Source organism: Dipodomys merriami, unplaced genomic scaffold (genome assembly GCF_024711535.1).
Source record: "Dipodomys merriami isolate MVZ:Mamm:240054 unplaced genomic scaffold, mDipMer1.0.p SCAF_1336, whole genome shotgun sequence".
NCBI classification, from domain to species: Eukaryota; Metazoa; Chordata; class Mammalia; order Rodentia; family Heteromyidae; genus Dipodomys; species Dipodomys merriami.
Window position 1 is genome coordinate 169,573 of NW_027202645.1, and position 12,885 is coordinate 182,457.

Genomic DNA, 12,885 nt, shown 5'->3' on the forward strand with positions numbered 1-12,885 from the left:
AACAAAATGTATCTACCAGACACTTTGGGGACACATTTCAAGCAAAATCGTGACCAGTCTTGCCTCAACCTTTGCATCTATGAGTAAGAGAAGAAATCATGTGGAGACAGTGATTCACAGACTCCGGGCTATTCAGTGGGTACAGCAGAGCTGCTGGAAGCTCTTCAGTCATTCCTTCAGAGAGCTCTGTCCATTGTGATGAAGATTTGTCCCCTGCTAGAGGCTTACCTGGAACTTGTCTTGGAATACAAAATTGGAAAGACTCACCATTTTCTCAATTTGAGAGAGAGGCTCAGAGCATAGCCGCACCCCTCCCCCCAATGCTGCTTTATCACTTTCCTCCTTTTTTTTTTTTTGGTACCACTTCTGTTGTTCACAGTCTTTGGTGATAGCCCTGCTACCCACACTTTTAGGGCCAGTGAGTGGATCCATGTGGAATGGAGGGGAAAGGAGTTGTTTCATCACTTTGGAGGCTTCTGGCTACCATGAACAGAACCCTGTGGCACAAATGAATTTAAATAAACAACATCAGATATATACCACGTGCAGGTACAGAAGGAGGGATGTGTCAAGATAAGACGCAGACAGTAGCTGGGTGGGGATGCATCATGGTTTATTTTGGCATATCTATTCAACATATTAAGTCCATCTTTGGGAATAAGATGGTGGCCTTGCTCTAGGAGACATTGTCTGCTGTTGCTTCACAGAGACAGGAAACTTCTCCCCTCCTCCCTTACACCCTTGACATGCATTCCCTCATTCGCCAGAACTGCATCACCTGGCCAATTGCTGAGCCAATCATTGATAAGAGGAATTTAGAAAACAAGCCCTGGCTGAGAAAAATTCTCTGGGGTTGAACAGATAGCTGTTTGGGCTGCCACTGCCCTTTTTAAAAATTCACTGTGTATTTTTGTTTGTCAAGCAGATCACATCTGGGACACTGGCAGAGAGGAAAGTGGGTAGAACTTTTCTTCTTCAGGGGAGAGATAGGGAGAGTTCTTTCTCTGCAAATCCCTTATCTGAGCAAACCTAGGTCCTGGGAATGAATGGACTCGGAGGAAGGCATTAGAGTGACAGGGAGGAAGAGGAAGAGGTGTAGCTTCAGAGTGAAGCCCGCCTCCTACTTCCTTTTCCATCTTTCTTTACTTTTTCTTCTTCTAAAGTTTCTGTTCTCTGCAGAGACCCAAGCATCCAGAATAGAAGCTCCCAATAGATTTATCTACTCATTTATCCTTCTCTGGGAACAATTGCTTTGTTAGCAGTGAAAAGATTTTTTCACCCAATCTTTGTTTTCACCCTTGTGGGCTTTCTGCTTATTATTGGTTGTTTTTTTTGTTGTTTTGTTTTGTTTTCTTGCTTTTCCTTTTTGTACCAGTCCTGGACACTGTCTCTGAATTATTTTTTGCTCAAGGCTGGCACTCTACCACTTGAGTCACAGCTCCAATTCTGGTGGTTTCTTTTGTTAAATTTTTTGGGGGGGTCCGGTCATGGGGCCTGAACTCTGGGCCTGGGTGCTGTCCCTCAGCTCTTCAGCTCAAGGCTAGCGCTCTACCACTTGAGCCACAGTGCCACTTTCTGGCTTTTTTTCTTTTTGCTTATGTTGTGCTTAGGAATTGAACCCAGAGCCTCAGGCATGCAAGGCAAGCGCTCTACCACTGAACCACCTTCCCAGCCCTGGTGGTTTCTTTTGGTAGTTAATTAAAAAAGAAGAGTCTCACAGGCTTTCCTACCCAAGCTGGCTTTGAACTGCGATCCTTAGATCTCAGCCTCCTGAGTAGTTAGGATGACAGCGGTGAGCCACAGGCTCCTGGCTCTGCTGATTATATTTTAAGCTTAAAATGGAAAAGCTTCTCTTTGAAATCTTCGCTTATGTGTCAAATGTCACTGGAGAGTTGGAACCAATTTACCATGTGTTTATATCATTTCATTCATTCCCTAATGCATTAATTCATTCATAATCCTGTAATATCATAAGCACAAGTCCAATGCTGGCCCTTCTTTCTTGCCATAGGGGGGATTTGGGCATGCCCTTTGAGGCCAGACTCCCAGGAGAGTCAAATGAAGAAATACCAAGGACTGAGGCAAGTACTGAGAAATATAGTCCCCAAATTCCTTCCATGGAATTTTGCTCCAGAATCCATGCTGCCTAAATCCTGGAATAGGTCACCTGCCTAATCTTGTTTCACAGACAAAGTTGGCACAAGTCAGCTGATGCTTTCTGTTGATCTCTCCTCCACATCTTCAGGAAGGAGACCACATAATTACATGACCAGAAGATCATGTGACCGTGTGACCACACGTCTCTTTCGCTGCTCCAAAGATAGCAGACACGTGGGATGGGGAACCACATTGGTTTCTGCATCAGGCTGACTCATTCCTTCTGTCTCTACTCCTTTCCAGCATCACAAATCTTGAGATAATGTTTGCTTGTTCTTCAGTTTTCTGGTCTACCTAATGGGAACAAAGATAATGTTTACCTCACAGGGTGATTGCAAAGCTAACTCATGGGAAGTCTCTGGTCTAGGCCCTGCCTCTAACAGTGCTCAATACACTGTATTCTTTTTCCTATCTGAAAGTGTATTTTGGTCCCAAACAGTACTATTTTCATAAGCAGAGAAGCATGATCATATGCTGTTGCTGTTCAGAAGGAGGTCATCAGCAAAAGGTTGTTGCTCAGACTGGGTCTCTCTCCTGCTTGGGGGCTCGAGTTGTTTGGTCACCCCATGCCTGTCGCTCCCTCAACATGTTAGAATTGAGCTGCATGTCTCACTTTGAACTATGATTATTGCCAGTAAACACTGGGCATAAACTGCATTGGAAATGATTCTTGAAGAGTTTAGTGGGACAGAAAATACACAAATGCAGAACATAGGCAACTAGACTAAGAGCCTTGACCATTGCCAAATGTAGAGTAGCAAAGAGATCAAGGAGAAAACTCCATGATTATTTCATCCACATGAGTCTCTCTGCCTTCGCTTGTGTGTGTGTGTGTGTGTGTGTGTGTGTGTGTGTGTGTGTGTGTGTGTGTGTTTAAAAGAGACAATATTATGATGATATTATATTGTGCTATAGATCCCCCAGATTAGTACCCACAGACGGTTTTGCTTGACCCACAGAAGATTTTAGACTTTCAAATTAGTTTGTCAGGTCTGGTGCCTGTGGCTCACACATGTCATCCCAGATACTCAAGAGGCTGAGATCTGAGGATCAAGGTTCAAAGCAAGCCTGAGCAGACCAACTGGAGAGGCTCTTATCTCCAATTAATCAGCAAAAAAGACAGAGGAAGAGGTGTGGTTCAAGTTGGTAGAGCACCAATCTTGAATTTTTTAAAAAGCTAAATCAGAGCATGAAAACCTGAGTTCAAGTTTCAGTGCCCACTACCACACACAAATTAGTTTTCAACATTTAAAGAATAGATGGTTTCATTCTGCATCTGGAGGAATAGATAGCTGGAGTTGAAAATTGCTACCATTAAAAAATGTCATTCTAGCTGGGAGCTGGTGGCTCACATCTGTAATCCTAGCTACTCAGGGGGCTGAGATCTGAGGATCTCGGTTCAAAGCAAGCCGGGGCAGGAAAGTCTGTGAGACTCCTATCTCCAATAAACCACCCGAAAACCGGAAGTGGCGCTGTAGCTCAAGTGGTAGAGCGCTAGCCTTGAGCTGAAGAGCTGAGGGACAGCGCCCAGGCCCAGAGTTCAAGCCCCATGACTGACAAAAAAAGAAAAAACATCCTTGTAATTATAAAATAAATGATGCACAGAGGGGTTACAGTTCCATAAGTCAAGTCATGAGGACAATTCTTCTTAGCCAGTGGTCACCCCTTCCCATGCTCTCTTGCAGTGTTTCCTCCACTCCCATCTCCACCAGTAAGTTGGATAGTTCATTTAAAAGTGTCCATTGAGTACTGTTACAGCATTGGTTCACCCTTTGTCCCTCCATTTCTATGCCTCCAACTTCCCACCATTTGAAAGGCCAGAAAGGTGATTGGGGGGGGCAGGGGAAAGGGGGCGCTACATTTCCTGGAACTTCATCTCCACTCACCCATATGGCTCAGTGGAGTTTGCTGCCTGCATCCCTGAGCAGATCATCTGCTTAGCATGATCCAGATTCTTCTGAGGGTTCTAACTACAGCAAGGCTTGCTCCATTCTTCCAGCCAAAAGGGGAAATAAAGGCAGATTGATATTTTCCTGTCTGTCTGACATTTCACCCCCTGTCCCAGAAAGAATGTGTATCATTAACTTTATTGATCATAACAGCCATTATTTAGTAGAATTTAGGATGATTTCAGCACCTTCTCTCAATGGATTCTTTTGAATTGTAGGCATTAACTTCTCCCACTTGGTAGAAGAGGAGACAGAAGTTCAAAGAAGCTAAGGAATTTACTGGGCCAACCTCTGATGCAGATTGACTGACAAAACACAACCCCCTGCCCTGGAACATTAAGTAAATATGATAAACTGTACTTCTCTTCTGTTCTTTATCATATCTAAACTGCTACAGGCAAAAGAAATAATAATCCTTGGAGAAGTATAAGATGTTATAGTTGTCTAAAATGGTTCTCATATGGGGCTGGGAAGGTGGCTCAGTGGTAGAGTGCTTGCCTGCATGCATGAGACCCTGTGTTCTATTCCTCAGCACCACATAAGCAAAAAGAAAAAAATCTGGAAGTGGTGCTGTGGCTTAAGTGGTAGAGCGCTATCCTTGAGCTGAAGAGCTGAGGGACAGCGCCCCGGCCCAGAGTTCAGGCCCAACGACCAGACCCAAAATTTAAAAAAATGGTTCTCATACAACAAAAAGAGATGACTATAAGGTCAACAATTAAATTAAAACAATCCTTTGAAAGACTCATATTACTTAAAGAATAACCTAGATAATCATGTATTTACTACTGAAATTAAGTTTTGAATGTATAAAAATGGCACTGAAGCAATAGAGAATGGCCCTAGTTCTCTCTAACCAAATAGACTTAGGGTCCCATATGCAGTTCCCCCAAGAGATAGACAATAACGAATAAACAAACATGCAGAGAATCACAGGAATTTGCACACACAAAGATGGAAAATCTCAAAGTCCACCCCCTGACCCCTCATGGCAGTGCTGTTAAGCATTGAAAGGGGCCCACTGCTTGTGTCTTCAGGAACACCAGCCAATCTCAAAAGGCAGACACAGAAAACTCCCATAGCACTGGACACAGACCGGGCAGAGACCAAGACCAGAGACCAGGCACAGCAACACCCAGTCAGAGACAGCTCCCACTGCCCCACTGCTCAGCCCACAATTGATATGAAGGAACATAGTGGCCTACCAACCTGAAATCTGCAACAATAGATACAGAAATCTGCCACAGCACTGACAGTCATCCAAAACCAGTTCTAGGATCAGTAAGTATCAGGCTGGAGCCACTCACCCCACACAGGAGACCAGTACTGCAGCACTGGTTAGTGACCCACAGAGGTTGATCTGGACCTCTCTCCCTGCTAAGAAGGAACAACACACTTGAAGCACACAAAGAGGCCTGAGCCCTTCCATATTCCCACCACCCCAACTGCTGGCTTCCAGTGGAAGGCTACAGGAACTCCAACTAGACAGGTGCTAGGACCCTGTATCCCCCATAGCACTGGCTATCCAGAGAAAGGTCAGTGTGAGAACCAACGTTCACTCACCCACAGGGACATGCCCCCTCATCCCAGAGTAGTCCAAATCTCGGCCCTCCCTAACAGACAAGTCAGGCACTGGTAGAGGGCTCTCCTGTCAGAAAACACAAACATGTGTGCTAACCAGCCACCTGTAGAGCATTTCCACCAGGAACAGCCAAGTGAATGCATGCACCAGCCCTATACAGGAGTGCAAGCTGCCTAGGTGCCAAACCCTGACGAGAACTGCAGGCCCATTAAACATTTGCAGGTCAAATCACAGGTACATGCTGTCCACCAACAGAGCACACCCTTGTTGGTAGCTGCAGCACTGAACCCTGCCAGGACCCACTGGTCCCTGTCTGGAACTGCAAAAAGAGTAAATGTATGAGTAACAGGCAGAGCACATGTAAACACATACAAGATGCACCAGACCAACTGCTGGTCACTTGTTGGAAGAGAACCAACCCAGGGCCAAGGCACAAAAAAAGCCCTGTGCACAGTGAGGACCCCAATCCTTCTGAAGCCAATGCCTAACCCAGACTCCTGAAGCTAACTTCAGTCCCCGCTGCAGACCAGACCAAGCTCCTTTCAGTTATCCCAGGGCTGATTATGCACACAGGTGCTAGCCAGCTTGGGGACCCTGCTTCAGTTACCCTACCCAGTGTAAACCAGCCCAGGCAAAGTGAAGGCTGTTGGTACCTGACAGGCAAAAATTGGGCCAACAGACAAAGATTAGACTACAGCACCGACAATCCCTGAACCCAAATGCATATACCAAAAGGAAAGATTACAAGAGTCATGGACAGTCAAGAAAACAAACCAAATCCAAAAGCCAGCAGCAATCCAGGAAAGAACTACAGTAACAAGGAAGAAGAAATGGAGGACAAAGGAACCAGTAAAGAAATGATGGCCAAATTGGCCAATGAAATAAAAGGGAAGATGGAAAAGCAATTTCAAGAACACAAAAAGAAATATCAAAGAAATTCCAACACTTCAAAAAAGATACAGACAAAAATAGACACAGTATATACCTCATTAAAAGATAGAATTAACAATGAGACCTGATATAGGAACCATAAGTTGTCAATTTCCACAATGCAAACCATAATGGAAGCTATAGGTAACATAATAAGTGAGATGGAAAATAGAATATCAGGAGTTGAGGATAAAACAGAGAATCTGGAACAGCAATTAATAGGTATGGAAAAAAGAACTCAAAAATTACCAAAAGGAAATCCAAGAATTGGCAGAAAAAGCCAAGAACTCAAATCAACATATAAACTGGGATAGGTGAGATGGAAAAATTTCAAAAGAGTAATGGAACACCTATTCAATAAGATCATTACAGAAAATTTCCCCAATCTTAAGAGAGAAAATCTCACCTGCATAACAGAAGCATATAGAACACCTAGTAGACACGATCCTAGAACACTTCTATACATATCATAGTAAAACCATTAGACCTGAGTAGCAAGGAACTGATTTTAAATGCCACAAAATCAAAGAAGGAATTACATTACAATGGAAAAATCAAAATCGCTGAGGACCTTTCCACATAAACCCTCAATGCAAAGAGCCTGATAATGTAGTTTCCAACAACTGCCTACTCAAATTGGTGTACCCAGAGAAGCTATCGAAATGAAAACCTTTCATGACAAAAATTAAAGAAATTCATGAACACTAAACCCACACTGCAAAAAATAATAAAAGAAGAATAAAATCTGAAGAAAACAATTAAGATCAGGGAATCATATCAGACAGAAATCACTAGAAGATCAATTTAGTAAGTGCAGGGAAAGGAAAGAAGCAACAAGAAAACAAGAAAATGGCAGATAACATAACACATCTCTCTCTAATAATCCTAAACATTAACACACTCAAATTCTCCAATCAAAAGAAAAAGAACTACAGACTGGCTCAGAAAAGAAGATCCATGGGGGAGTTAGGGGGTGAGGGGAGATGGGAAGGAATGGGAAGGGATGGGAAGGGGAAACAAAGGAGGAGGCAACAATACTTGATAATAAATGTACTCATTACTTTGCCCATGTAATTGTAACCCCTCTGTACAGTATTTTCACAATATAAATAAATAAATAGCAAAAAAAGAAAGAAAACAAGATCTATTAATTTATTGTCTCCAAGAGACCCATCTCACAGCCAAAGTAAAAACAAACTCCAAGTCATGTTATGGAAAAGATCTTCCACCCAAATGTACCCTGTAAGAAGGCAGTAGTCACCATATGGATATCTGATAAAAAACAGACTTCTCATTAAAATCAGTACAAAAAGACAATGTAGGTCCCTACATATTAATAAAGGGAATGATCCATAAAGAGAAAATCATAGTGGTCAATGTCTGTGCACCAAACAATAGCGCATCTAAATGTGTTAAACAAAAACTCTTGGATTTACAGAACAAGAAAGACCCAAACAAAATAATAGTGGGAGAGTTTCACACTCCATTCTCACCAAAGGACAGGTCAATCAAACAAAACAAGCCAAGAAGCCTCTGAACTAAATGACACCATAACCTCTTCTCAGTAGCTTGTGGAACATTCTCCAAAATAGATAATTTTATAGTTCACATAAAGAACCTAAACAAATAAAGAGAATTGACATAATCCCTTGCATCCTATTAGACCATAGTGGAATTAAACTAGTTTGTAAGAACAAAGCATACTGTAGAAATTAGTCAAATACAGGGAGGCTGAACAGCACACTACTGAGTAAGACCTGGGTCACAGAAGAAATTAGAAAGTTCTTCCAATTCAATGAAAATGGAAACACATCACAACAGCACCTCTGGGATACAGCAATAACAGTGCTGAAGGGAAAGACCTAAGCATAAAGAAAACAGAAGCAGCTCAAGTAAATAATCTCATGATATAATTAAAATTGCTAGAAAAGGAAGAAAAAAGTTAAATCTAAAGGGAGAGAGATGTTAAAAAAGGTTATGGCAGAAATCGAGATAGAAATTTTTTAAATATACCTGAAATTAATACAACAAAAAGCTTCTTCTTTAAAAAGTGATTAAATTGACAGACCACTTGTGAGGTTACCAAAAATGAAGAAGGAGGAGGAGGAGGAGGAGGAGGAGGAGGAGGAGGAGGAGGAGGAGGAGGAGGAGGAGGAGGAGGAGGAGGAGGAGGAGGAGGAGGAGGAGGAGGAGGAGACAAAACAACAAGATCTGGGATGCCACATGAAAAATTACAAAGTAGGCTTCATCCCACAGATGCAAGAAACATACACAAGATATATACATACATACCTACATGCCACATATGCAAATCCATAAATGCAATTCAGCACATCAACAGAGCCAAGATCAAGAACCACATGATCATCTCAACCGATGTACAAACAGCCTTTGACAAAATCCATCCACTCCTATTCAAAGAATATAAGGCACTTATATTCAAAGAACAGAAGGAAAATTCTTTAAAGCAACAAAAGTAATATATCATAGACCAACAGCCAAAAGAATACTACATGGGGAAAAACTAAAACCATTTTCCCTAAAATCAGAAACAATGCATAGATGCCCACTTTCTCCATTCTGCTTCAATATGGTTACAGGATCCTTAGCCAGAGAAGTAAGGCAAGAAAAGCACATTCAAGGGATCCACATAAGGACAGAAGAAATGAAACTATCCTTATTTGCAGATGACATGCTGTTATACCTGAAGGACCCCAAATACTCCACTCCCAAACTCATAATAGACCACTTCAGCAAAGTAGCAGGATACAAAATTAATCCACAAAAATGAGCAACCTTTGTGTATGCCAACAATGCTCAAGCAGAAAGGGAAATCATGAAAACAACACAATTTGCAATAGCCTCAAATATATATATATATATATAGGAATTAACCTAACCAAAGATGTAAAAGATCTATTTAGTAAAAACTATATACATCTAAAAAAGAAATCAGACACTAGGAAAGTGAAAGACCTCTCATGTTCTTGGAGAGGTACAATCAATATTGTGAAAAAGGCTATACTGCCAAGCACCAGTAGCTCACACTTGTAATCCTAGCTACTCAGGAGGCTGAGATCTGAGGATCACAGTTCAAAGCCAGCTCAGGCAGGACCAAGGCCCCGAGTTCAAGCCCCATGACCAACCAAAAAAAAAATGAAAAAAAAATGGCCCAATAATATAAACATTCAATGAAATCCCCACCAAAATCCCAATGGTGTTCTTTACTGAAATAGAGAAAACAAATAAAAAAATTCATGTGGAACAACAAAAGACCTAAAATAGGCAAAGAAATTCAAGTTCTACAAGGAGCCATGGTAATAAAAACAGCTTGGTATTAGTACCAAAATAGAACCAAAGACCAATGAGATTAGAAGACCTAGAAATAACACCACATACTTTCAGTTATCTGATATTCAACAATGGATCCAAATACATACAGTAGGGAAAACATAGCCTCTTCAACTATTGGTGCTGGAAAAACCAGGAAGCCACATGCATGTTTGTCAACATGCACTAACATCAATTCAAAATGGATTAAAGACCTCAACCTCAGACTCAAAACTCTGAAACTACTGTAAGACAGTGTAGGAGAGACTTTAGAACTTATAGGCTCAGGCAGGAATTTCCTAAATCAAATCCCAGGGGAACTACAGATTGGAGAAAGACTGGACAAATGAAAAGACATAGGTACTAAACAAGGAAGACAGCCAATCAATTGGGAAAAATCTCTACCAGCAATACATCAGACAAGGCCTAATATTCCATATAAACAGGGAACTCAAGAAACTAAGCCCCTCCCAAGTCTAATAAACCAATCACTAAATGGGCAATGGACCTCAAAGGAGGTTTCTTAGAATACAAGGTAAAAATGGCAAAGAAACTGTCATCCCTGGCCATAAAGGAAATTTAAATCAAAACAGTCCTGAGATACCATCTCACCCCAGTTAGACTGGTCAATATTCTGAATTCAGACAAAAACAAATGCTGGCGGGGATGTGGAGAAAAAGGAACCTATTGCACTACTGGAGGGTGTAAACTAATACAACCACTCTGGAAAGCAGTCTGGAGGTTCCTCAAAAAACTAAACATAGACCTTCCCAAAATCCAGCCATACCACTCCTAGGCATTTACTCTGAGCATCATGAACCAGAATATGAACAGGATACCTGCACATCCAAATTCATTGCTGCAATATTCACAACCTCCCACAAGAAGCACTCAGATGTCCCACAACAGATGAATGGATACAAAAAATGTGGTACCTATAGCCAATGGAATTTTAAACAGCCATTACAAAGGATAAAATAATGGCATTTGTAGGGGAATGGATGTAACTAGAACAAATCATGTTGAGCAAGGTAAGCCAAGATTATGGAGACAAAAGGTGCATGAGCTGGGCGTCAGTGGCTCACGCCTGTAATCCTAGCTACTCAGGAGGATCACAGTTCAAAGCCAGCCCGGGCAGGAAAGACTGTGAGACTCCTATCTCCAATAAACCACTAGAAAAATGGAAGTGGCGCTGTAGCTCAAGTGGTAGAGCACTCGCCTTGAGCTGAAGAGCTGAGGGACAGCGACCAAGCCCAAAGTTCAAGCCTCATGACCAACAACAGCAACAAAAAAGGTGCATGTTCTCTCTGATATGCAGATGTTAGATTTAAAGCACAACAAGATATGATCAAGTATACAGGGTTCTAGACACAGATATATAGTGAGACCAAAAGAGGATAGCCTTAGGAGAAAAGCACCAAAATGTAATACACAAGCAGCTCTTCATATATATATATATATATATATATATATATATATATATATATATATATATATATATGTATATATATATAAATCATAGACATATATATAAAATCATACACATATTGAAAAGAACTCCAAAGAAAACAAAGGACCTTTTCTTAATTTGTCTTATCATTTTTAGATGACTCTATTTTTTTACCTCATATATGGTGTATTCACATGCATATGTGAAAGAAGGTGGGGACAGAGCACAGAATCAGTGGAAGACAAGTAAAAATAGATAGCAGTGGGGCTCATCAACTGCATTGGACATTGATGTAAGTGAACCAAGCAACTAGTGGAGGAGATGGAAAGAAAGGCAAGAGAGAATGAGGGAACAGATGATACTAAGGAAAAGGAAAGAAATGTACTTATCACCTGACATATGTAAATGTAACCTCACTGTATATCACATCTAAAACATCAATAAAGTAATTTTTTAAAGCTATGTATAATGGGGAATGGTAATACTCAGCACTGTGGAGGCAGAAGCAAGGGGACTGCAAGTTCAAAGCCATCTCTACAGTAAAATTTTTTGTCTCAAAAAAACAAAAAAAGGATATGGATGTTACAGGTCTTGATAGACCATGTGAGGTTCTGGGTTAGATCTCTAGCACAAAACAAAACAAAACAACAACAACAAGAACTAGTCTTTGTATAATTAATTTACAGTGATAATTACTGAAAGAAATGGCCTATATAGGGCTGGGAAGGTGGCTCAGTGGTAGAGCGCTTGCCTTGCATGCATGAGGCCCTGGTTTCGATTCCTCAGCACCACATAAGCAAAAAGAAAAAAAACCCGGAAGTGGCACTGTGGCTCAAGTGGTAGAGTGCTAGCCTTGAGCTGAAGAGCTGAGGGACAGCGCCCAGGCCCAGAGTTCAGGCCCCACGACTGGACCCAAAAATAAATAAATTAATTAAAATGCCAAAAAATATTAAAAAAAAAGAAATGGCCTATATAAATAAAAACCAAGAAAGAAACCAACTAAAATGGTGCACAATAGAATCTGGCAGGGGGGAAAACTACAAAGGAAACATCACATCTGCAAAATCTGGTTTCAAGAAACATTAGTATGTATAAAAATCTTCAATATATAATTAATTTTTTAAAAAAGTTTTTAATTCCTCCTAAAACCTCTAGACCAAATTTTTTTTTCACTGAAGAATTCTGTCAGGTGATTTTGACACAGTAAATAATTTTACAATAAATGATGTCCTAGGAGTTGGCACTTGTAGTTATAAAATGTGGCATGGGAAAATTGGGAGGGAGCAGAGGAAGGGGTGATATTGTCCAAAAGAAATGGACTCATTAATTGCCTTATGAAATTGTAACCATTCTGTACATCAACTATATAATTATAAAAATATTTTTAAATATGCCAAGTTAAAAAAAAAACCTCATAGGTCTAAACATAACCCACAAACTACAACACTTTAAATGAAAGCACATGAAACTTCATGTATTTGTGTTGCTTT

The 12,885-nt window shown here is 40.9% G+C and overlaps 1 long non-coding RNA gene across 1 annotated transcript; it reads right to left on the reverse strand.

Annotated features, from left to right (window-relative positions):
- Positions 1-596: 596 nt before the first annotated feature.
- On the reverse strand, positions 597-8,746 carry LOC138825071 (uncharacterized). Its single transcript, XR_011371333.1, has 2 exons — positions 5,667-8,746; positions 597-5,480 (listed from the first exon to the last, which is right to left on the reverse strand). It is a non-coding gene; the product is annotated as an uncharacterized lncRNA (long non-coding RNA).
- Positions 8,747-12,885: the final 4,139 nt, after the last annotated feature.